Source organism: Crotalus tigris, unplaced genomic scaffold (assembly GCF_016545835.1).
Source record: "Crotalus tigris isolate CLP2741 ecotype Arizona unplaced genomic scaffold, ASM1654583v1 scf7180000018686.200002167:472752, whole genome shotgun sequence".
NCBI classification, from domain to species: domain Eukaryota; kingdom Metazoa; phylum Chordata; class Lepidosauria; order Squamata; family Viperidae; genus Crotalus; species Crotalus tigris.
Genome location: NW_024097146.1, coordinates 31186 through 55121, shown reverse-complemented (window position 1 = coordinate 55121; position 23936 = coordinate 31186). Strand labels below are relative to the sequence as shown.

The following is a 23936-nucleotide window of genomic DNA, read 5'->3' as shown; positions in this document are numbered from 1 at the left end:
CAGAATGCTGGATACTTGTTCCACTATTATGTAAGGTAAGAGACTATAATGCAGTGATAGAAGTCCCAGGCTAAATTCCTGACATTTCTAGATAGCAAATCATATTAGGTGGACTTTATTTAATTGCAAAGACCAGCTGCACATTGCAGGAATACATCTGTTCATAAAAACAGTAACAGTTATTAAAAATAAAAGTATGAACAAATAGATTAGACTTGTATTTAGCATTTAGCATTTTGATTAGTCATAAATTTATTTTTAAAAAAGATTGTGTCAGAGATATCCAATCAACACAAGAACAAAAGTTTGTAATCCTCCTGAAAATCTTAATAAGTAAAAACATAAGCCTTTTCATCCCATCTTTAGCAACTATAATCACTTTAATACAAAGCCTTGTCCTTGAGTAAGATCTTCATATTCTTTTCCTCATGCATTTTTGAGCTCTTTCTTGCTTTCTGTGATTATGCCTGCTAGATTTAGAAGATAGTAAGCATAGGACAGTATGCATTGTTATGCATTAGTTCGTCTATTATATTGTCAGAGTTGCTCACAATTAATTAACATGCTCTCATACTTTGGTTTTAGATCATCCATGTCATTTATTATTGTTTTGTATGTTGAAATCTTATGGGATGCAAGCTGAAACTTTTATGCCATCTCATCAAATGGCATTTTTCTAAGGAAAATCAAGATGGAGGAAACTCCAGATCTTATCATCCTGAGACTCCATGTTATCAACATCAAGTTCTCCCTCTAAATGACACATTATCTCATATTTTAGGATACCAAACTTTTGTTTGGCCCCACTGAACAATTTTCTTTGCCAAATAATTAGCATTTTATTTTATTTTTCATTTGTTCTATTTAATGTAGGCTTTTAAGTAGTTTTATTACAGAACAAATATGATGGCATATCTAATTTTTTATTACAATTGTAATTTGCAGAGAAATTTGCACATTATATGAGAATGAATTGTACTGAAATTTTACAAAAAGTAATACAGAAGTTTTACACTCCTTTAAATTCATTATTTAGGGTTAGAACAGTGATGGCGAACCTTTTAGAGACCAAATGCCCAAACTGCAACCCAAAATCCACTTATTTATCACCGGGTGCCAGGTGATAAAGGTAGGTGTGGCCCACTGAGTGGGTGTGGCTGTGGTGGTCATGACAGATTGGGTGGGTGTGGCCAAGGTTGGCATGGTCACCTCAATGTTGCTCGTGTGGAGGGACGCCTGTGGGGACCGGGCAGGGTTGGGGGAGATCCAGGGGGTCTCTCTCAGGTGGGGCAGTGGGCAGGAGGCTCGTCCTATGGGGAGAGGCGAGCCAAGGTGAGGCAGGGTGGGGGTGCCATTGTCGCAGGGCAAGGTGAGGTAGGGGCTGGAGTCGCTGTTGCCTGAGACCATTGCCCCCACACACACAGAAGCCAATGAGCGCATGGGGGCTGACAGTGTCCGTCAGCAGCCACAGCCTGCTGGCTCCTCGACCGGCGCACTCTGTGGCTTCACAGCCCTCCACCAGCAGTTCAGAGAAGCCGTCTCTGAGCTGGATGGCCATCTGACAGCTGAGGAGGCGATGCAGTGCGTCGTGCCCAGAAGAAAGGAGAGCATGCCAGGCCAGGAGGGATGGGACAGGGGGAGGGAAATCAGCCATGCTAGGATGCATCCGGCCATGTGGGACCTCAGTGAATTAGTGGGCAGCTGGTTGAAGACGGATGGTTGCCATCTCCGGGGCATGGCGCGCGTGCCCACAGAGAGGACTCTGAGTACCACCTCTGACACACGTGCCATAGGTTCACCATCACTGGGTTAGAACACCACTGTATGAAATTGGCAGCACCAGTAACTTTTATGGGACTAAAACCCATATCAAAATTTAAAATGGTAGGTTAATTTGTTATAGTTGTTGAAATGAACAGTTCTTTGGATATGGTGTTTATTGTTTGGCTTGAAACAGAAAGGATGAATGATCATAAATTATTTTATACTTTCATGAAATTCAACTAATTAATGCATTAAAATGATGCACAACAATTTAAAAGAAAAGATTGGTGAAGCACAGCTATTACATGGAACATAAAGCAAAGCTCTAACCTTACTATCTTCACAATGTCAATGTCTTAGTGCAAGTATGATATTACTAAGAATCAGTCACAGAATCCAGCACATTTATTTATTCAATCATCCATTTATTCACTCATTTATTTAATTACATTTCTGGATCTCCCCCCCACCCATCTCAATGAAAGAGGGACTCTTTTCCCCATTAAGTTTACATAATATAGTAGTTCCAAGTTAATGAGTTTGGGGTAGCAGTTTCAGTCAAAGTTTCTGGGTTATTTATGTTTAGATCATATGTTAGAATTTTGAAGTATATCTGACTAACCACAAAGTAGAAAAACAAATTCATATTAATTATTCAAGAACTCTATTATAAACCTGTGTCAGGAAGGTATACATGAAAATTTTATTGTAATTCCAGAGATTTGAAGTTACAATATTGTGACACATGTTTAATTAATTGCAGTCATCATATGTATGTGTACATCATAAAAATAAAACTGCTGAGAAGTTGTAGTGGATTGTTGAAGGAAAAGTCTTCATCAGGGTTCAGTCCAAGCCGGGAATAAACAACATGATGACTGTTTAGAAAGAAGGTTGCAGTTTATTGAAGAGGAGAGCCAGACAGAAAGATGGCTCTGGAAGAAAAGAGAGGGAGCACATGTACGGAGTGGGTTTTATACCCTCTGAGGCTCTTGAGTTTGTTTTCTGTTCCTGTTTGAGGCTTTGTATTTCTTGTGTCATGTACTTTGACCTGAGTCTGAGTGTGCCCCTTTGGCATCTGTGGGTTAATCCTATTAGTCCTGTCTTAGAATTTGGGTGGGGTATGCAGATTTTAGGTGTCTTTGTCTTCTTAATCTTCTATCTGGAGATCTTCAACTTTCCTGAATGGATTATTAATCTGCATTTCTACAGAGCTGGTTTCTGTTTGGGGGAGGGAGACTTGGGGCTATTAAGAAAAACTGGGCATGCTTTTCTGCCTCTTTAAGATCCTTGGAAGAAATATAATATTCTGTCCTTTTAATATTTCCTTCTCTAGGGGGACTGACTTTCCACAGAATGAATCAAACAATCTCAGGATTAAAAGATAATCTGATCCAACTTTTAAAAATATTATTTTAATCATAATTTTACAATATGCATATTAATACTGTGGTATGTATATTAATCCTTTTTATGATTCAGAACTAACCTGAATACCATGTCAATATATTTTCTCTGTCTCTGTGTCTATGTATTCAGCTAAAGGATGGTGATGTTTCACAACAAGAGAGAATGTCTCAATATATCTTCATTTATTAATATATTAATAACCTATATTTATTCCCATGTATGGGAATCTTTTGTGTTACCAATATTATATCATTATTACTGTTATTGCTCCATTGTTTGTTTAGAGTAGCAGTGATGTGATAATAATGCTGCAGATGACATTGTCAAATATATAACAGAGAAAATTTCAGGAACTTGATTGCAAACTAAGTACATTAAATCTATCAGAAGCTGAGCTACCTAATTTCATCCCTATTTTGACAAAATCACAACTCCAGATACTGGCATTCTGCAATGAATTTAAACAGTACAATCAAATATTGGGAAGAATGGCCATTCAACTGATTTTTTTTTTTTAATAGAGGCTTGTGTTTTTAATCCAGATTTTTACAGAGAGTAACAATCTATTCTAGAATCAGGCTGTCTTTTAGATTGCCAGATTATCATTCCCATTCCCCTTTAAGATTGTTTTATGAGTTTAGAAAAAGCAATACAGAAATAAAATATTTGATGAGGTTGGTAATAGATGTTGGATTGTGAATACTTTTTTTAAAGTTTACTTTCTTTCCTTTTTTATTTTTCCACTGTTCTAAGAAATCTACATAGATGGAAAAGGAATGGAATAATTGGGAAATTTTGTGTTTCAGACATGAAGAAACCAACATTTTATTTTTTCTTCTTCTAAGTAAATCTGAATAATAGATACAATCTTAATAAGATCTGGTAAAACGTAATGTAAATGCTAGCAATCTGTTCAGCAATTAAATCCATTCCCTTTGTTATCTGGCCTTCCTTACCATTTCTTAAACACTGTAGATTGTATATACAAATAAGAAAGCATAGGAAATATTAGTCTATTCAAACATTTCACTCAGTTTCTGCTGCCATAATGCCAGATTTAACCATTTTTGACAGGATCATCCATAACTATGAGCAGCCAAAGAGTCTTGATCTCTATTCCTGAGTTTCAACCCCTATAATATTTCCATTGTTTCTAAAATCAAAACAAAACATATTAATGGCATATCTTGTTTAGAGAAATGGCTGAGATATTAAGTCCATCTCCTTTGAGACCATGGTTATTTCTTTTTCTTTTTTGTGGACACTTAAAAGGCAAAATTAGAGCTAATCACCCATTCTTTTGTGTGAGCTTTTAAATTTTTCCCCAATTCTAGATATCTGAATATGTCTTAATTGCTGATTATCAACACTGAATTTTTCAAGCATATATTAGGTAAAAACCTATTTGTGTCAATGCAGCATATCTTTCTGCTTCTATATAATGGAAGTTAATTAATGGAACATGTTGCTAATTTCTGATATCATAAATCCTATTGAATTTGCACCCTTGCATATATTTGGCTGCAACAGTTGTTTAATTCTTCTCCAGTTTACTACCAGTTCCTATGTTTAAAGTTCCTGCAGCAAATGAAGTGATTTCTATGTCACTCTTTTTAATGAAAATGTCGTTGGTTGTTGGCAGTGAGAAGCTGACAATCCCTGAACATATTATTGTAAAAGGCAATACCAGGATTTTAAAAACTGCTCTGAAATTCATGAATGTTGGCTCCAGATTATTGTATGCAGTTGAGGCTGGTTTCTACTGAGCTATAGAAATCAGATTACTCAAACAAAACCAATTCTATTATGAAATAAAAGTACTAAAGTGTTAGACACAGGGAAAGGTGCAATTGGCTATTAAAGGTGCATTTGGCCATTATGTTATGAAACACCTTTTCAAATGGAGAGAAAAATCAGGCATGAGAATAATTCAGCAAGAATATTTCTGCCTCCCAATATCATCCAAAACAAGAAAAGATTTTTTCAGATGGTCAGTTGCATTAATCAAAACGGAATTTGCTTCAAACTCTTTCACATAGCTATGTTCTTGCAGCCAGTGAGTTATAACATTTATTGATCAAACTGCGAATGGTCATTTTCGGAATTAATCTATATGAAGATTATTTGGTGATTGATTTTTCCAGCCTGTTATTTTTCCTGATATATTTAATGCCATGTGAATTCATTCTATTTCCTAGTACTTTTTTTTGTATTGCCAAATAACTTATCAAGCCCCGACACCTATTTTCCAGAGAATTAGCCTTTATTATCAACTCTGACTTGCCTCTATATTGTCAGCTGAGATTACATGAAACTGTAATTATATTCTTTGTCATTTCAATAACAAAAAAGAATTGACTCTAGTCAAATGACTAGGACAGTGATGGCGAATCCTTTAAAGACCGAGTGCCCAAACTGCAACCCAAAACCCACGAATGCATCATCAGGTGCCAGGTGGGCATGGCCCATTGGGTGGGCCGACTATGGTGGTAACAGCAGACTGGGTGGGATTAAAAAGTTCAATCAATCAATTCCAACTTTGCAAGATCTTTTTTTTCCCGCGAGTAGTTGAAATTAACTGATTGAACCTTTTTTTTTTTTTGGTGCACGGCGGCAGAGGCCTAAAGCAAAAAGATTTTATAAAAGCCAGCTGAAGGCCTAGGACTGGGGCGACGGCACGTGTGCCCACAGAGAGGGCTCTGAGTGCCGTCTCTGGCACTCATGCTATACATTCGCCATCACTGGACTAGGATCTAAAGAAAGCCAACAACATGTGCACAAAAGAAGAAAACGCTGCCTCAACAAGTGTAGGAAAAACAACTGAAAATTTCCAAAGGTGTGTCTATTTGAATTTTCTTGTAGCTGACAACAAATTGTCTCATGTTTATTAATAGGCTGACAAATGGATTTAGTGGACTTAAGATCTTCACATTTAGTGCCTGATGTTATTACAGTACAAAAATATTTCTGACCAGGGGATGTCCAGGCAAGGAATCAAAAAAATCAAGATGGCAGCTACGAGTAAAGTTTTTTTATGTGGTTCATATTGCACACTCAAAGACCCCACTTTGATATTTGATCTTTTTAACACTACTGCCCCACCATGAATAATCCTATTCCTGATGGAGTAACAGACACCTAGAATGTCCAGGAAGAAATTATTTTTGGAATTCTGAACTAAAGCACTTCACGCTATAAATTTTTGTCAGAAACCTTGCTTATGTAATTATGATATGAAAACAAATCTGCTATGAACATGTGAATTTGAGAAGCCTAAATGCAATGGGGAGAGATGAAACAAAGCAGTGTTGACTGTTGTATCATGTTATAGACAACACTTCCAGAATATTAGCCGTGAGCCTTGTTCAGTGCTCAGAGCTATGACATGCTGATTCCATTACCATGAGAGAACAAAGCTAAGATTTGTAGCTGGCCACATTAAAGAAGCCAAAGCAACATTATCATTATCATCCCATAAAGTTCTGATAGGCAGAGAATACAATGGGGTAAAGAACTCATTGCCTGATTATTCATATCAATGTCAGAAAGCACATCATAAATATTTATAAATAAATATTCAGCGCTTCCTACCATCAGTATTTTCTGTTTTGAAAGATGCTTGCAACACTGTATATTATCTGTATTCATTCCAGAAGCAGCAGAAAATTCACTGAATCTGCAAAGCTCTTTACATCAAAGGAACTCTCCATTTCAATTCACGTGTCCATCATAGCAGGTTGCTGCTTCAATTCACAGATACTCCAGTGTAGATTCAGACAAACCTTTATCAATTTGAAGTGAAATTTAAAAGCTTTATATATATCTAGTTCTCAAATCAGCAATCAATCATATCACACTCTTCCTCACCAATAGATAAACAGAAGGATCTCTAGCAAATCAGTTTTCATCAGCTAGCCCAGAAGGGGAGAAGGCCTTCCTTATCTCCCCATTCCACCCCAAAGTGAAAGATAATAAATTTCAAATGTGTTATCAGTCTGCTATAGGGATATTTCCCATGACATGGCTATGTATTAAAACCACGTGACATATTTGAACTTTCTACTATAATTGGACAACAAAATTGGAATGCAGAAAGATATTCACCTTATCGGGCGACTCTATCAAAATAATACTGCAAATTTCTTTCCTTTAAATATCACATCTGTAGTAGAAGGAAACCAAGACCAAGTATAATACATTTTCAATGACAGCATTGGCTGCCGCATGGCAGTGTGAGCTTCCATCACTCGTTCCAGCTCCTGCCAACCCAACAGTTTGAAAGCATACAACCATGAGTACATAGATGGGTACCACTTTGGTGGCAATTTAACAGGGATATGAAGTGAGTCCCCAACTGGGTATCCTCTGGCAACAGTGTTGTCACTGGCTGATCATGGAAATGATTTGGTGCTTCTTACACAAATGTACAGTAATACAGAGACATCATTGGCTGATCTTTGGATTGAAGTGAACATCTCAGTTAGTTTAGAGAGCAGATCTGAACCAACATCCAATAGTGTCCAGGGGCTGTTGTCATCATACAGCTAGAGAAAACAAATATAATCAGAGGAAAAAGTGGAATCAGCCCAAATCCCTTCACATTTAATTGCATTTGTATTTACAAAAAAGCATATTTTCAATGGCAAAAGAGGGGAAAAGATATTTATTTATTAAATTTATGTGCCCCTCATCTCACAATTTGATGACAGCATCCATACAGGCATGTTTCATATTCATTTATTTCATTAAATTTATTATAAGGAGGTGCAGTGGTTCAGTGGTTAATGATGCTGAGCTTGTTAGCTGGAAAGCTGACAGCCCCAGTTCAAGACCCAAGTACCGTGCAATGGGACAAGCTCACATTACTTGTCCCAGCTCCTGCCCACTAGCAGTTTGAGTAGATAAATAGGTATTACTTTGTGGGAAGGTAACATTATTCCATGCACCTTGGCGTATAGTCATGCTGGCCACAATGCTGGCTCCCTCGGCTAAGAAATGGGGATGAGCACTGTCCCTTAGAGTTGGACATGACTGGACAGGGGAAATTTATATCTTTAAATTTATTATATCTGCCCATTGCAACAGTCTCTGGGCAGCTTACAAACATACTTTTGCAAAGTGCTGTAATATTAAATTTAGTGTATAAAACATCTCCAATACAATAGTCATTGAACTGAGTAAAGACAAAAATTTTGCATTAGATTAATAAATAATTTAAATTTAGAAAAAAGCCATATTTGGCTGCTCATGCCAGTGTTTGACAACAATACTTTTAGGAGTAGCAAAAATGATACCAAACCAATTTACATGGACAATTCATTTCCAAGCTATTATATCAGACTCATTCAAATTCCATACCATGTTCTTCCCAAAATCATCATCATTAGATCCTGGGGAGAGCACATTGGGCAGCAAGTGTATTGAAGCAGTTTCTATCATTCTCAGCATCGTTTGCATCATCCCAAGGTACATTACTAATCTTCCTTAAATGTTTTGCGCCAAGTTTTCCAAGGCTGGCCTCGTTTTCTCTTTCCTTCTCTTCCCTTCAGTACAATTTCTGGATGTCGGTCTTTAAGCATACATAAGACATGGCCAACAAACTGGAGTCAATGTTCATTCACAGTTCTTGATATGTGTTCTCAATCTGATCTTTGTAGTACCTCTTAATTAGTGATGTGGTCACAATATGATACATAGAATATTCTTCTCAAGCAGCATTGTTGGAAAACATTTAACCGTTTAATCATTTTGGCTGTACGCTTCAATGTTTCACAAGTATATGTTGCAGTTGGTATAGCAACACTCTTGAAGAATTTTATCTTTGTGGCAATACCTATAGTTATCATAGACCAAACTGGAAGCAAGCATTGAAACACAGTTGCTGCCATTCCAGTTTGATGGTTAATGTCCTTATCTGTACCTCCATCAATAGACATAATTATACCATGTTAAGCACATTGTTGGACTTGTTCTATAGCCTGGCTATGGACTGTTATAGGCATATTATCCTGAGCACTTCCAACTTGCATAAACTTTGTCTTTTCAAAATTTATACATAAGCCAATCTTTTTGGCTTCAGTAACTAAATTGGAGGTAATTTCTTGAAAGCACCCCTTTGTTTCACCAACCAATGCAATATCACCTGCAAAATCTAAAACCACAATTGTTGGAGATGAGGAAGATGACACAAGTGAAATATATACATCACAGTATGAACTTTGCCCTTAGCATTTGCATGGGATGTTGCCCTGCAAGTATGAAAGGACAAAGTTCTCAAGTCACAAGGAGTCTTCATGCCATCTTGGAGAATGGTTGTCCAATCTGTTCTTGAAAACCTCCATCAATGGAACACCCACGACTGTGGGACGCAAGCCATTTCAGTGATTTAATAATTCTCAATATCAGGAAATTGTTCCTTATTTACAGTAGTTCACTTTCTATTTTCCAGTCATTTCAAAGAATTTTAAAGTTGGCCATAAGGTCATCTTCTTGCTGACTTTTGAAAGCTGAGGATAGTCAAGGAAACCATAATTAGTGGTTCAGAATCAATATGCTCTTCAATATGCTCTTGACAAATAGAAAATGCAATCTCCTACCTCTTGAGTTATAGTACCCCTGAATAAGGGGGAAAAACGTAGTTTCATATGTAAACCCAATCAAGAGCAATTGCTACTATTCCCTAATGTGTTGTTTGCATATGCTTGCCTTAGCTCTGAGCTATGTTATAAGAAAATGGTATCATCCTTTGTATATCTATATCCCCACTGAAAATGAGTATCACATACTACCACAGTTTTGCAGCAAAGTATTTTTCTCAACATCTGCAACTGTGGTGATGGATTATAGCGTAGACTCTCTATGTAGATAAAGTTGAGAGGAAAAACAAGTAATAGCTTGCTTGAACCACCAGAAAGGCCATATTTCAGTGTCTGCTGTTTATATGAGATAGAAAAATCAAGACAAATTTGGAAAAGGGAATATTATTACTTGGAATAGTGAAGATGATTAGAAGGATTAAGGTTGTCCAGTACTGTTTGTTCCAAGCTCAGGCTGCATAGTCAAGTTAGCCAAAAATTCTTACCACTGGACAATGCTTCAAGTGAAGCCCTACACAGCACATGCAATTGCTTGAGTTGGTTTGTAGAAGAAATGAGTTTGGCTCCCAAGGAAGACAACTCCTATGAGCGGAGGCATGTAGTGCCAATACTGAAGTGATGTCAAATCCCTGTATGTCAATATTCTAATTCCTTAACGGCAGTTTTACAACATGTTTCACAGTTGCAGTGAATAACTGTGATCAGAGGGGCATGGAGCTGGTGACAAAATAGTGCCAAAGTCCCATGTAGAAATATCCTTAATCCTATGCCATTATAACTCTAACTGGCACAAATTAGAGTTCTGAAGAGTTAATGCTTGGCGGAGGGACAGACCACCTGCTTGAAAATGCGTCTGAAACAGCTGGATTTTCTTTGAATATTATGAGAGAGTGTGATGCTGCTGAAAGAGAAAGAGCATAAAGGATAAAAAAGAAAGCGTCTTTACCTAACTAGATCAGAGCCAGAAAAGGATTAATTTATGAAAGAAGAGTTGCTAGAGACCCAAGTATTAAACTGTACAGTAAGCTATTTTGGGAAGAGGGGACTTGCAACAGGATATCAATATTTTTAAAGGCAATTCTTTCAAGACTCATCTATGGGCAATATCCCTACGCAGACACCAAATTAACAAAGCTGGAGAAAGCAACAATCTGCACTGTTATCAACTGAATCCAGCAATTAAGACTTTGCAATTGCTGTACTATACAGTAGGTGGTAAAGCATCACTGCCTTTTACATGTCTCCTTGTCTCAGCAGATAAGAGTGCTTGTCTGATCTTGCCTGGGCTTGAGAGCTTAGAGTTGGGCTTAGTAGCTAATATTAAGCAATGCATTTAGATGGAAGACTTCTAAGGAATACTTAGAAGGTTATAGGCTAGACTGGGAATTTAAAAAAAAAAAAAAAGGGATTTCCAGATTGTTTTCAAAGGACACTGCATAGATATGTCCACAAACACAGCAAGGATACAAGGAATGTATCAAGAGATGCATTCATTTTTTGAGGATTTTTTTAACACACATCTTATGTTTCTCAATCAACATGTACTGGTTTTGAATGACACAAACAGAAGAAAAAATATATTAAGACATCAACATTACAACAAGACTTAAAATTTGTTGATGCAAAGAACAGGGCAAGTGAGACAGGCTCCCATGATCAGCTGGGAAAAGTTAAAATATAATTAACAATTTGGCCAAATTAAGATTGGTAGCTGAAAATGGAAGCAAGAAAGGACACATGTGGATCTTTTGCTTTTTTCATGGTCTTCTTCAAACCAGAAGGATCAGCCATGAAATCCTTCTTTGCAAATAAGGAATTCTGACATTATTGCTTATTGAATAATGATTATTATTGATAATAATAATAATAATCAATTATTACTAATAATCAACAATGTTATTATTATTTGAAATACCACATTATTGCTGTTATTAAAAGTAACAAATTTGATAACTATATTAATCTATTGAAGTAAAAGCAAATAAGAACCTTTTTACATCTTAAGGATTAAAATACGTATTTGGCATAAACTTTCAGGCATAACGTTTGATCCAAAAATATTCAAACTGTAATACTTTTGTTAATATTTAAGATATTACATATTTAAGAAAAAATAATCAAGCTTAAATATGTTCATAAGCAAATTCACTTGGAAATATGTCCTGATACACCTAAATGGAACTTACTGCTTGATAAATGGGTTTAGGATTACAATGTCAATTTTACTGGAAAACTGTATGCATGTTTTCCTGAAATGTCTTACAATCATTAATTCAGCCTACTAAACAATAACAGTTTTTGGGATTGTAATAATATTTATTAGCATCACAATTACTTAGAATGATGCCACACAGTAAGCCTTGCTGGAGGTATGCTTGACAAAGTGATGCTGCATTTTACCCAACTGAAAGTTACAAAGTATCAAACAGGCACAAGAGCTTAGTAGTTAAGAGATAAGATTCTAGCATGATGTAATATCAGAAGGTATCGTAGTATAATTAAAATTCTTTTCAAAATATTTGTTCACTGAAGTGTCTTTCTTGCTTTTCAAGTTTTATCACTGATGTGGAACTCCACCCTTATGTGATTTTTTTTGTTGTTGTAAGCCTTATGACAACTGAGGTAATTTCTAAAAATAATCTCTATTAAAACTATTTTACATTGGTTCATCATCTTGAAAAAAATATCTTGGATGTTATTCTGAATTTTTAACATACCAAATTTGAAGCTAGTTCTGGACTTACCTTTTTCTTTCTACTAGTGTATTCATGATTACAATCAATGTAGCAATTTATAAATTTCCAGGCTGGGAGAGAAAAGATAACGATAAGATCAAGTATATTTTTTCATAAACCATATTTTAGAGCTTCTTTTTATCAGAACACCTTAACATCTCTAGAATTATTAATTCTAGAAAGGTAAGCTTTGATTCCCAGGAATGCCTGCTATGGCTGAATAAGAGTTTACTCACTTCTCAAAGGGCAAATTTGAAAATAGCACGGTTACTGACAAAGCAATTGCTGTGCAAAGAATACATAATAATCCTGACTGTTCTCTTTTAAGTATAACTTGATTATACCATCCACTAAGAGGACTTCTATTTCCTGAGTAATATTCACTTGCCAATATAAGCTAAGGCATTTGGACATGCAAAGTTACTAATGAGTCTTGTGATAGTTAACAGTTTAAATTTCATATGTTGTTGACAACATATGCTATAGACAACAGTGCTATAAAATCTGCAACTTGAAGCCACCACTTCATTGTCAAGGCCAACTATATTGACTTTGGCATTCGCTACAAATACTTTTCACCTCAATTAGTATTTTTATTACCTTATAAAATGTAATGATTCATCCACTTACCATATACAAAATCAGGGAAAATCCCTACTCCATGTGCCTTGATTATTTCAAAAGGAAGGAGGGCTGAAACTAGGTAACTTCCAATGTGCCTTTTTAATTCAATCTGGTTATAGTGATCAAAAGAGGCAAATTTTCATTTTATCTTAACTCTGTTATACAAAGTTTCACTGAGAATAACAGAGCAAATCAAATCATACATACTATATATTCATTACTAACACATGTGACACAAATGATGCAACACAAGCAACTCTGGAACTTACAAACATACACAGGTATTTGCTTCCTTTCTAATACATAAAATTTAGGAATTATAGATTTATTATGGGAATGCTATATATATCCACAGAAAACTTAAATCTTTGATAAATGACAAATTTAAACTTGGTTTAACAATAACAACACAGACTTGTACCTATCTCCCTCAGCAAAAGGTTTTGTATAGTTCAGATTTTTTTTATTTAGTAAAATGCATTTTGAAACTTTGATCTATTCCCATTCTCTGCAGCTGCTTTTTGTGAAATATTAAAAAATGCTAAGAATTTATAAAATATTTGCAATTTTCCTTTCATCCCAAGAAGTTGTTGAAAGAAAAATGTTTATCAGGGTCCAGTCTGAGCAGGGAATAAACAAAATGGAGATTGCTTCAGTAAGAAGGTTGTGGTTTATTGAAGAGCAAAGCCAGACAAGCATGGTTCTGGGAAAGCTGACCACATGTAACTGGGAATGGTGGGTTTTTATACCTTCTGGGGCTTTTGAGGTTGTTTCCTGTTCCTGTTTGAGGCTTTGTATTTTCTGTGTCATGTACTTTGACCTGAGTCTGAGTGTGCCTTTTTGGTACTGGTGGGTTAATCCTACTATGTTTCCTATCCTTAGAGTTTGGGTGGGGAATGTAGATTTTAGGGGTCTTTGTCTTTCTAATCTCATCAGCTTCTAGCTTCTTGGCTAAACCATTCTGAAAGGATTATCACATCTGCATTTTTAAAAGTTGGTTTCTGCTGAGCTTTCTGGCTGGGGGGGGGAGAGGTTTCTGTCTTTTTAAAAATCTTCTCCATTATTCCTTTGGATAAATATATTCTGCCTTTTTAATATTCCCCAAAATATTTCTTTCTCTGGATTCTTCCCACAAAGTCCAAAATAAATTTATTGTCAATTCACTCCTACTTGTCACCAAAACAACTGAACAACTAAGCATGCTCACCTCCGTTTTTGTTTTGAATATGGATAGGAATGGTGGTGGAAATTGTCAAATTCAAATAGCCAGAAGTTTTCTATTCTATTTTCTACATAACAAGAATCCTGTGTGGTGAATTGGGCTGAGTGAGAGTGACTGTCCCAAAGTGACCCATGTCACTTTCATGTCTAAAGTAGGATTAAAAGTCCCAGTTTCCTGGTTTTTAGTCTGATCCCTTAACCACTACTAGACCATGCCTTTCCATCATTTTCATATTAAGAGTGCAACTTTATTGCTATGTCAAAAAGAGCTTCTAGGCAAATTAATTTGTAAGCCTGAATCTTATTTTTCTCACATTTTCCCTCCCTCTCTTTCTCCCCCCTTTTTTTTAAAAAATATTCCAATATAAAAACCCATCTCTGTGTTATGATGTAGAATGTTTTGCTGCTGCTTACTTCAGAGCAAATCGGGTAGTAAAAAAAAAAAAAAAAATCCTGCTACAAATTCACAAAGAAGTAAAAATAGCGAAGAGAATGAAAAGGGTGGCTGAAGCCAACCGAACACAAACGAGCAAAGGCAATATGCCAGCCAGAGTGGTTACTCAGCCGGTAGCTTTCTGACCTGGCCGGGGGGCTTTTTTTCCCCCTCAGGTGATGTAAAGCAGCATCTTCGCGGCCTAACCACACCCCTTCCCAGCCCCAGGATAAACACAAAACAGCTTCCACCCGGAACAAAAGAGGTGTGGCCAACAGCGGAAGGCGTGGCTTCGGAGCCGAGCAGGAGGCGGGCTAATGAGGCAGGTTAAAAGAGGGACGGAAGAGAAAAGGGGGCGGAGGGTGTTTGGCGTTGGAACCGTTGGGCTCCGGAGGGCCGGCGCTGCGGGGCATCGCTAGGCTTTCGGCGAGGGAAGAGCGGCGGCCACGCCTGTCTAAGCCTTCGCCCGCCTTGGGGGAGCGGCTTGAGCGCGGGAGGGGAAGAGCCAGCAGCTGCTACCGCTAGTGCCGCCTTGTCCAAAGAAGAGGAAGCGGGGGAGGTAATTGAACGGAGGGCCGCCGCTCCTTTGCCAACCTCAGTTGGTCAGGCTGGGTGTGGAGGGAGCGCCGGGGAAGGGCCGCATACAGCCGGCGAGCCAGTCAACCAGCCTGTGCCGCTCTTGTGGTCGGGACAGGGCTGAAGATAGTGCCGCGCCTTCGGTTCTGCAAAGACATTTCAAGCCTGAGCTACAAATATGTTCTTTTATCTCGGTGCAAAGACAGCGTCAGGAAGGAAGAGGACGCCGGAGATTTACCTTGGGCTGTCTTCCCCGAGTAGGGCTTTGCTACTTGCTATTTTCCAAAACTCTCCGGCCGGCCCTTCCTGTCATTTTCCTGCCCGGACGCCAGAGCCGTGCAGAGCGCCGAAGGCACCGCCGTGTCTGCGTTGTCTTCGTCAGCGCGCGCCTTCTGCGTCCGGCACATTTGCTGGCTTCTGCGTGCACCGGAGCTCTTCCGTGCTTTGTCTTGCGGTGCTTGTCCTGCAGCCCCTGCCCGTTCGCTCGCATCTTAGCACCTTCGGCGCCAGGCGTCGCTTCCTCGATTTGTTAGCCAGGGTCCCTCGCTTCGTCTCGGTTTAGCCCCGGTATTAAGCGGGGAGAAAGGGCGGGGGTGGCGAGAGAGGGTGAAGAAACGAGCATCGGGACCTGGAAGGGAGATCTAGTGAGTTGTGGGGCGTGTTTGCGATCCGGAATCTCGCGAACTAGAAAGAAGAGAAAGCGTGTGATCGAAGTTGGGGAGGGGGTAGAGGAGGAGAACGAAGAAGCTGGGCTCTTGGCTCCTCTTCTATTTCCTCCCCTCCTCACCCGAATTTCGAGAGCCAAGTGTATCGATTGGAGGCGAGGCGGAACAGAGCGGTCGTTTCTCTTCGCCGGTCCGGCTCTTTCTGCCGTCGAGCCCTGTATGCGTGTCCCCTCTGTATGGTCTCCGTTGTGCTGGCGCTGGGGGAGGAGGAGGCAGGCGGGGGGGGGGATGGGGACAGGGCGTGTGTCTGTGTCGAGTGGTGGATCCGAGAAGCAGACGGGCCGCGCTTGGGCCGCTCGAGTGAGTCCACTTTTTTCTCGGCCTCCTCCCCCGCCCTTGCTCCTTGTTCTTATCCAGTGGCCAAAAAGCGTTTTAATATCGAGAGCAGGATGAAAGGGGCTTGTTGCGTCCTGCCAGTTTTATCAGCTGAAACGCGAAGCCTAGTCGTGTGAGGCTGAGAGACAAAAGCCTGGGGACGAATGAAAAGAAAGCGTTGCTGTAGGGAGCAGCCGAACAGATGACAGAAACGGCAAGCTGCAGAGCGACAATGCGAAGGGAGCGGGAGGGGGAGCCGGACGGTAAGTTCAAACGTGGCTTTGGAAAGCTCCGGTGTTTCCTAAGGCTTCCAGGCTTTGAACAAAGAAGGCTAAGAAAAACTGTAGGGGAAGTCCTGAGGTATAAAGGGAGAGAAGCAGGTACAGAGTGGGTTCAGATGGCAGAGTCTCATGGGCGATTCGAAGCTGGAGGTCTGTTCAGAATGAGACGGGGCTGTTCATGGTTTCAAGGTCACTTGCGGTCCAGATAGAAGACAGGAATGTAATTCTAGGTATCAGCAAAGCTTTAATGCTTCTTATTTTGGAGAGAGAGAGAGAGAGAGACTGCTTTGTTTATAATTTTTTTTGCTGGCTATCTTAAACCACAGGACAATATATTATTTATCATTCCGGTGTCGCTGTGTTGCTAGCCTGTATACAGGAAATAGATTTGGGGGGGGGGGTCATCCTGTTTATACATTATACAGACGAGTGGCTCTGTTATGCAAAATGAAGTTCACTGTTATGTATAAGCTAACAAATGTTTGGTACTTTTATTCTCAGGCCAGGACAGAAATCCTGTGGTTTAACGGTTGCAATTGAAAAGAGGTTTACTGAAACACGGGATGACAAAGAAAGCACTGGAAAGAAAAGTTCTTCTATTTCTACTTTACTGGGTTCCTGAAGCACCATGATTTGAAGGACGGATTTGGACTACAGAACTTTGGAAATCTACGTATCAAATGAGGCACAGCCATATGTTTGCAATATATGCTGCATTTGCTGATGGAAAAAATGATCTGTTTTTAGAAGATGCTATTCTGGGGAAATCTAAAAGCCACATATATTTGGGAATGACTGGAATTTAGAGAAGAAACTTGGGAATTCTTCATGTTATCTCTACTTTGGATGCATTAATCTCATATAATAGCATGCAGCATTGTAAGTAGCAACTATAGTCATGGCATTGTGCAACCTTTTAAATGATGCATCATTGAGCTTTGCTACAAACATAGCTATATCTCTAAAGAGGATTTCCAGCAAAACAAGATCAGACATATTTGGATTGAAAGGTGCTTCTTGCCCAAAGATGCCACTGACTATTATGTGAAGGCATGAACAGATTTGTGGATTGCATTCTGTCCTGTGGCATAATTCCATACACCAGGCACTTTGGCTTGGATTTAAGAATCTGTTGTCTTCAGTGAAACCTAAGATGTGCCCTTGATTTGGACCTGTCTCAGAAGGTAGTCTGTAAAATGGCTCAGACCAGCTTGCTGCAGGGGAAACAGTTTTATTGCAGAGAGTGGGTTTTTCACAAACTACAGCACTGCCTCCAGGAAAAGACAAGCTTCAGCAATAGCTCTGCCAACAAACCATCCATTGTGCTGAATTCTGGATCTAATGCTTGTGTTGTCCCTGGCAAAGGTGCATCCTGGGGTGTATTGTTAGTAGGAGGTCCTGGTAGTGGCAAGACAGCAGTTTGCACTGAATTATTATGGCCAAGCTCACCTGCAAACTTACAAAGAGGTTTACACCACCAAGCACTAGCCTTCCATTTTTGTAGGGCACAGGACTCTGATACTCTCTGTGTGGGGAGGTTTATTAGAGGCTTAGTTGCCCAGATCTGTCAGAGTGGACTGATTCAGGGTTACGAGGACAAAGTGAGAGATCCTGCTGTTCAAAGTCTCCTGCAACCTGGGGAATGTGAGAGAAACCCTGCTGAAGCTTTTAAAAGGTAATAAATGACACTTGAGTATGTTTCCTTCATACTGCTTGATCAAATAAGGCGCTTTCATAAAAACAGAAATTGCTTTTCATGTGGGTGGTATTTTCTGCTTACAGGAATTGCTCAAATAAGCCTGTGGAAAAAAGTTCACATGGAAAGATAAATATTGGGGATGGTATCCTGAGAAGTTGGTATGAAACACATTCTAGATTGGCATCTTCTGATAACTGGGACTGGGAGTTGGGAGGGAAGAAGAAACATGAAAGGTAGTTAAAGATTAGAATGTCTCCATGGTTATATTGATAGAAGCCCTTGCTTTTAAAGATAAATATCTGTTTAAAGTTTTCTCAGTGGCTTTCTGGGAACTCTACAACAGTAGACAAATACCAAACAAATTTGGCAGGTTGATCAAAGCATGCGCTCTGGTGCTATCTTGTTGATAATTCATTTTCAATTATAGTTTATGTTCAAGTATAATTTGAAGTTTATTCAAGATAGGAAAGTGTTAAAGAATGTTGATGTTGCTGCCCAAAAATCTGAAATACCTTTTTGCAGCTATAGTGTTGAAGGATGAAAAGCTGGTAGGAGCATTTTATTCCTGAGTAAAGGTGCTTCTACCCCCAAAACTGAAATTCTTCCTTCAGATTATAGAAATGGAAAAGCTAGCAAAGGTTGAAAATGAAATAGTATCTTGAGCATATGTCATGAAATTCAGTAAGTGCTGCTCTGAAACTTTACAATATTTGATGACTTAGTCTGTTTTATTGTCTGTAAAATAAACAATATATGAAATAGATTTTTGAGGCTATTTCATTGGAGTTGGATTTGCTGAGCCCTGGGCAATGTGTACACCTGTAAAGAACTTGCTTTTAAACAAAGTGCATCATTAACAATTTTTAATATATTAGGCTGTATAAATATATAAGTAACTTTCATTCTTGATTTGAAGGCCTGCAGGAATACCTTTTTTATGATAACAGTATGAGTGAATACAGGATCATTATTGACAATGATGTATATTGAAACATTTGGTAGTCTGACTGTGTAAGTTTTATTGTTAAATCATGCACTAGATATAAATTTCATGCAAGTTAAAAGCATCATAATATTTGCAGTGTAACTACTGATTTTATAAGAAGCAACAGTAGATATTAAAAGCTTACTATAATTTGCCAAGGAGGACTATTAAGAATATAAGTCATGATGGCATTTTATCTTTTGTGAAATTTAAGTTGTAACCAGAGGAAGAAAACTTGCATTGGTAGCTATGATCTATAATTCTTTAATGTTCTAGATCACGGGTCCCCAATCCCCAGTCTATGGACCGGTACCGGGCCATGGCATGCTAGCAACCGGACCACACAAACAAAGCCCCATCTGTGTGATGCAGGCAACACACAAAACCATGCCCACTCTGGTCTGTAGAAAAACCTCTCTCCATGTAACCAGTCCCTGGTGCCCAAAAGGTTGCGGACCTCTGTTCTAGATCAAAGCTCACCCCAGATGTTTTGTGTTATAGATCCTATTAGCACTCCCCTGTATATTCACTGATGAGCAATTGAAAATTTGTAATCCAATGCACTTAGGAGGTATCATGAACCTTACTGTAGTAGTAGTAGTAATAGTGATGGAGACCTGCATCCTTATATAGTGCTTTCACAATATATGAGAAATCATTGTGCACTTCCCAATGAGGAGAATTTCCCCCTCCAAATCAGAATGTAAAAGAACAAATAAATAGAAGAACCCTAGTACTTTCATTGTTGATGAGGAATAGCGTTTGCCCCTTACTTTTAGTTAATTCCATTCATGCAGAAATTGATGGGAGCTTCTCCTCTCCTACTTTACTTGATCCTTTATAATTGATTTCAGTTGAGTTATACAGGTCTTTCCTAGTGTAGCCTATATAAATTTTGCATATATAGTCTTTTTGAACGTCTACAAATTTCATATATTGGTGGACATCAACTCCTAGAATTCCATTCATCTTCAAGCTGCCAAGATTGAGAAATACTGATCTTTATGGAATGCGTGTACAGCAGTCTTCTAGACAATTGTATATGGAATTGGGTAAATGCCAGGTGAAAGAACTACCCCAAGTGGTGATGAACAACATAGGAGTATTTGTAAAATAGTCTACAAAATTTCTGTTTAATAGATTGCCTTAATGGTTGTATTTTTCTATCTGCTCAATTACTCCTAACACCTTCTGTGCATAGAAGCAGTCTTTTATTATTTGTAGGCTAAATTATTTACTATTGTTATCTGTTACTTCTTTTTAGAACCATTGTGACATCAACTTGATAAAAATCCTCTTGGAAAGGCTGTGCTACTTTTGTGATTCTACAATACTTAGCACAATAATGCTAAGGAAGTACTGAATAATCGCTATTTGTTTTTCTGAAATAATCCTGTTTAGGTAATACTGTGAATTAAAAAAAAATGTAGGAAACTATGGTTTTTCACCTGAAGTTCCAGTAGAAGTATGGTGAATGATGAGGGGATATTGAAAATTGCTAGTCAAGCAAGCCATACAATAGGCTCTTCATCCCTAAATTGAGTAGTAACACTAGAAAAGAAATGGCATCTGGATTTGATACCCCAAGGTTATTGCCATTTTTCTGTCTTTTGCAATCAGAATCTTAAGAAGAGCTTTTCTTTATCTCTTTGATAAAAATACATGATACTTACAAACCTTAAAAGCAGCAACGGTTATTATGACTAGCAACATTGATGATAGACAAACTCAGGGGAATATCTCACACTGTATTTCAGAAACTGATTGTTTCGCCAAAACCTAAGAATTGTTTTATTATTTCTGCTCCATACTAAAATCTTGGTTTCAGGTTATTGCGGCTTTAAAACCCGTAAACAAAGCTGCAGCTTGAAGTTCTGCTTTTGAAATGCCTATAAAGTCAGTCAGTCAATCCTCTCTTTAATAAAATCACAAACTAGAAATGGAGTTTGAATCTTCAATTGTGGCACAACAAAATGAGAGTAATTTCTTTTTTTGCACAGACATGCTAGTAATGTGAAATTTGTGTGCTTTAACATGTAAATAAGAAGGTTTCCTAGAAATATATTTTAAGATTAACTTTATAAAAGAGGAGGTAACAAAGGCTTGCCCATTAATGGGGCTGAGAAGGTAATATTCATACTTACTAATTTTCATAGTCCTATATGGAACATATTAATCTGAAAGTCCCAATGATTTCATTTAATACTTTAAAACACACAATACCAACACACATTATAAAGTACCATTATATGTAACCAGAAAATAATTTGAGCAGTTATCTTTTATGTACATTTGTTGTATAATTCCCAACCTTCAGTACTGGCTGAAAATCCTGGAGTTGAAGTTCTAGATCGTATGAGAACATAATGTTGAGGGAAATGTCTTTATGTCTTAGTGTGCTCACATCGGAATTTCCAAATGTGTGGTATTAGTGCAGTTATGTTCAATTTGTTTAGGCTAGTCCAAACATAGTAAGACTTGTACCAGTGTGGTGGGAATCTTCACATAGTGTTTATATTCTGAGAGCAACTTTCCAACAGAGATAATAAAATGCATCTACATGCTTTAAGTGCTCCGATGACATTTAGGAAAATCCCTTCAACTTGGTGAGAAAATATTGTTAGCAACTACAGGTCTCTTTAGAGCTGCTAGTGGTGGATGTTCTTTGAACTGGACAACTATACTGGAATCATGAGCAGCGTTTCTAAGTACATTAAAAATGCAGGATTATGTTTCTATTCAGCTATTTGAATATGGTAGAATTTAGAATATTAAACTTACCTAGAAAGAAAATATATGGATGTGCCATGTATAACTTCTATAATTATTTAATTTTCATTTTATTCATTTTTAACTCAAGATGGTGAACCTATCTAATACTCTTTCCTCCTCCTATTTTCCTTTCAACAACAACTGGGTGAAGTGACTTGGGCTGAGAGAGAGTGATTGGGTCAAACTCACCCACCCAGTTTTCGTGTCTAAGGCAAGACCTGAACTCACAGTCTCCGGGTTTCTAGCTGGGTGCCTTAAACACTAGACCAGTGGTTCTCAACCTATGGGTCGGGACCCCATTTGGGGTCGAACGACCATTTCATAGGGGTTGCCAAACAAGGCTGTCCGCCATTTTTTCCCCTTTTCTTTGGCCACGCCCCTGGCATCCGATGATGTATAAGTGGTTGGGGGTCACCACAACATGGGGAACTGTATTATGGGGTCGCAGCATTAGAAAGGTTGAGAACCACTGCACTAGACCATAATGGCTCTGTCAGATTCTGATTGCTTTCAGATGAAAGAGGTTGTATGAAATATATTATTACTACAGGACATGTAAGATCCAGTTTCCTAAAATGATACTATGTATGTGTTGTTGTTGGTGGTGCATTATAATATTCATTGGCATGATCTAGGTTGTAGCTTGAAAAGAAAATCTATAAATAGCAAGTCATGTATTTTAAAGACATGTCTGTACCAAAGCAGTTCATATATTATGTGGTTTTGTGAAGGGTAGTTTCCTGACTAAACTACAATTTGCTGGGTGTGCACAATATGCTCCTATCAAACAAATCATATTATAGAGGAGTTTGATACCATATTAAAGTGGTGATTTCTTAAGATCTGTATATATTGAACTGGTAAGGCTCAAGTCTCAGTCTATATATGGGTTGCATACACTGGAAGTGTGATACAGTCTTTAAAAGTGAGCAAAACTTCTAGATTACAGTCACTTTAAAGATAGGTGTAGATTTTTTTTAAATTGAAATGTTTAGTATACTATGTTCTTGAGTCATTCCATCATCTATCTGTGGGGCTTAAGTGCCTTTGTATCTATTATATTTTAATTAGTGCACCTGACCAACAGTTGCTCAATTTCTGTGAATTCAAATAAAGAAAAACACTTTGAAGACTTTGTGGCCTCCAGAGATTGACAGCCAGTTCTGTCATAGTATGTTGAAGGAGGAAAAATGGAGTATGTTGAAGGAAACCATTTTCAGGGCAGTTATTCAGCAAGATTTGGATGGGAAGCCAAGTATAAAAGACAAGACTCTTTATGCACAATTGTAAACTGCTTACTTAAAATGCCTTTAATTGCAGACTGAAGTAAAAATGTGGAGGGGAAATGTTTTAATTACTATTGAATACAGTTCAGTTTGTCTATAAATCACCTAAAACTTTTATCCTTGGAGGAGTCAATTTTTAACTAGGGGAGTCAGAATGAAGTGTACATTTGTAGTACTAACTTGGTGATGGAATATATTACACATGAAAGACAATAATATCTTTGACAAAACTAGTATATTTTGGCTGCAATCCGATATATGCACCTGGAGGCAAGTACAGTGATAAGGCTTAGTTTGATAGAGAATAAATATGTTGCATTGATTAGGTGTGAAAACCATTGTTTTATGCAGAATCGAATTCCTTCAGATGTGCATATGTGTATTTTCTATGTGTTAGCAATAGCAGTAAGACTTATATACCACTTCATAGTGCTTTACAGCACTCTCTGAGCAGTTTACAAATATCAGCATATTGCCCCCAACAATCTGGGGCCTCATTTTACCAACCTTGGAA

The 23936-nt window shown here is 38.1% G+C and overlaps 2 long non-coding RNA genes across 6 annotated transcripts in view; one reads left to right on the top strand and one right to left on the bottom strand.

The window, feature by feature from the left end:
* Positions 1-7727: 7727 nt before the first annotated feature.
* Positions 7728-16369, bottom strand: LOC120313474. Of its 3 annotated transcripts, none has more exons than XR_005558152.1 (4): positions 15598-16369; positions 13136-13238; positions 12515-12576; positions 7728-9680 (listed from the first exon to the last, which is right to left on the bottom strand). It is a non-coding gene; the product is annotated as an uncharacterized LOC120313474 (long non-coding RNA). The 3 variants fall into 3 exon arrangements; XR_005558154.1 differs by lacking the exon at positions 15598-16369 and adding an exon at positions 14931-15032; XR_005558153.1 differs by lacking the exon at positions 15598-16369 and adding an exon at positions 14337-15024.
* Positions 15185-23936, top strand: part of LOC120313473 — a 34746-nt gene continuing 25994 nt past the window's right edge. The window contains exons 1-2 of one of the 3 annotated variants that reach the window (XR_005558149.1): positions 15185-15342; positions 17182-18355. This is a non-coding gene — a long non-coding RNA (uncharacterized LOC120313473). The other 2 variants (XR_005558151.1, XR_005558150.1) reach the window with 2 other exon arrangements.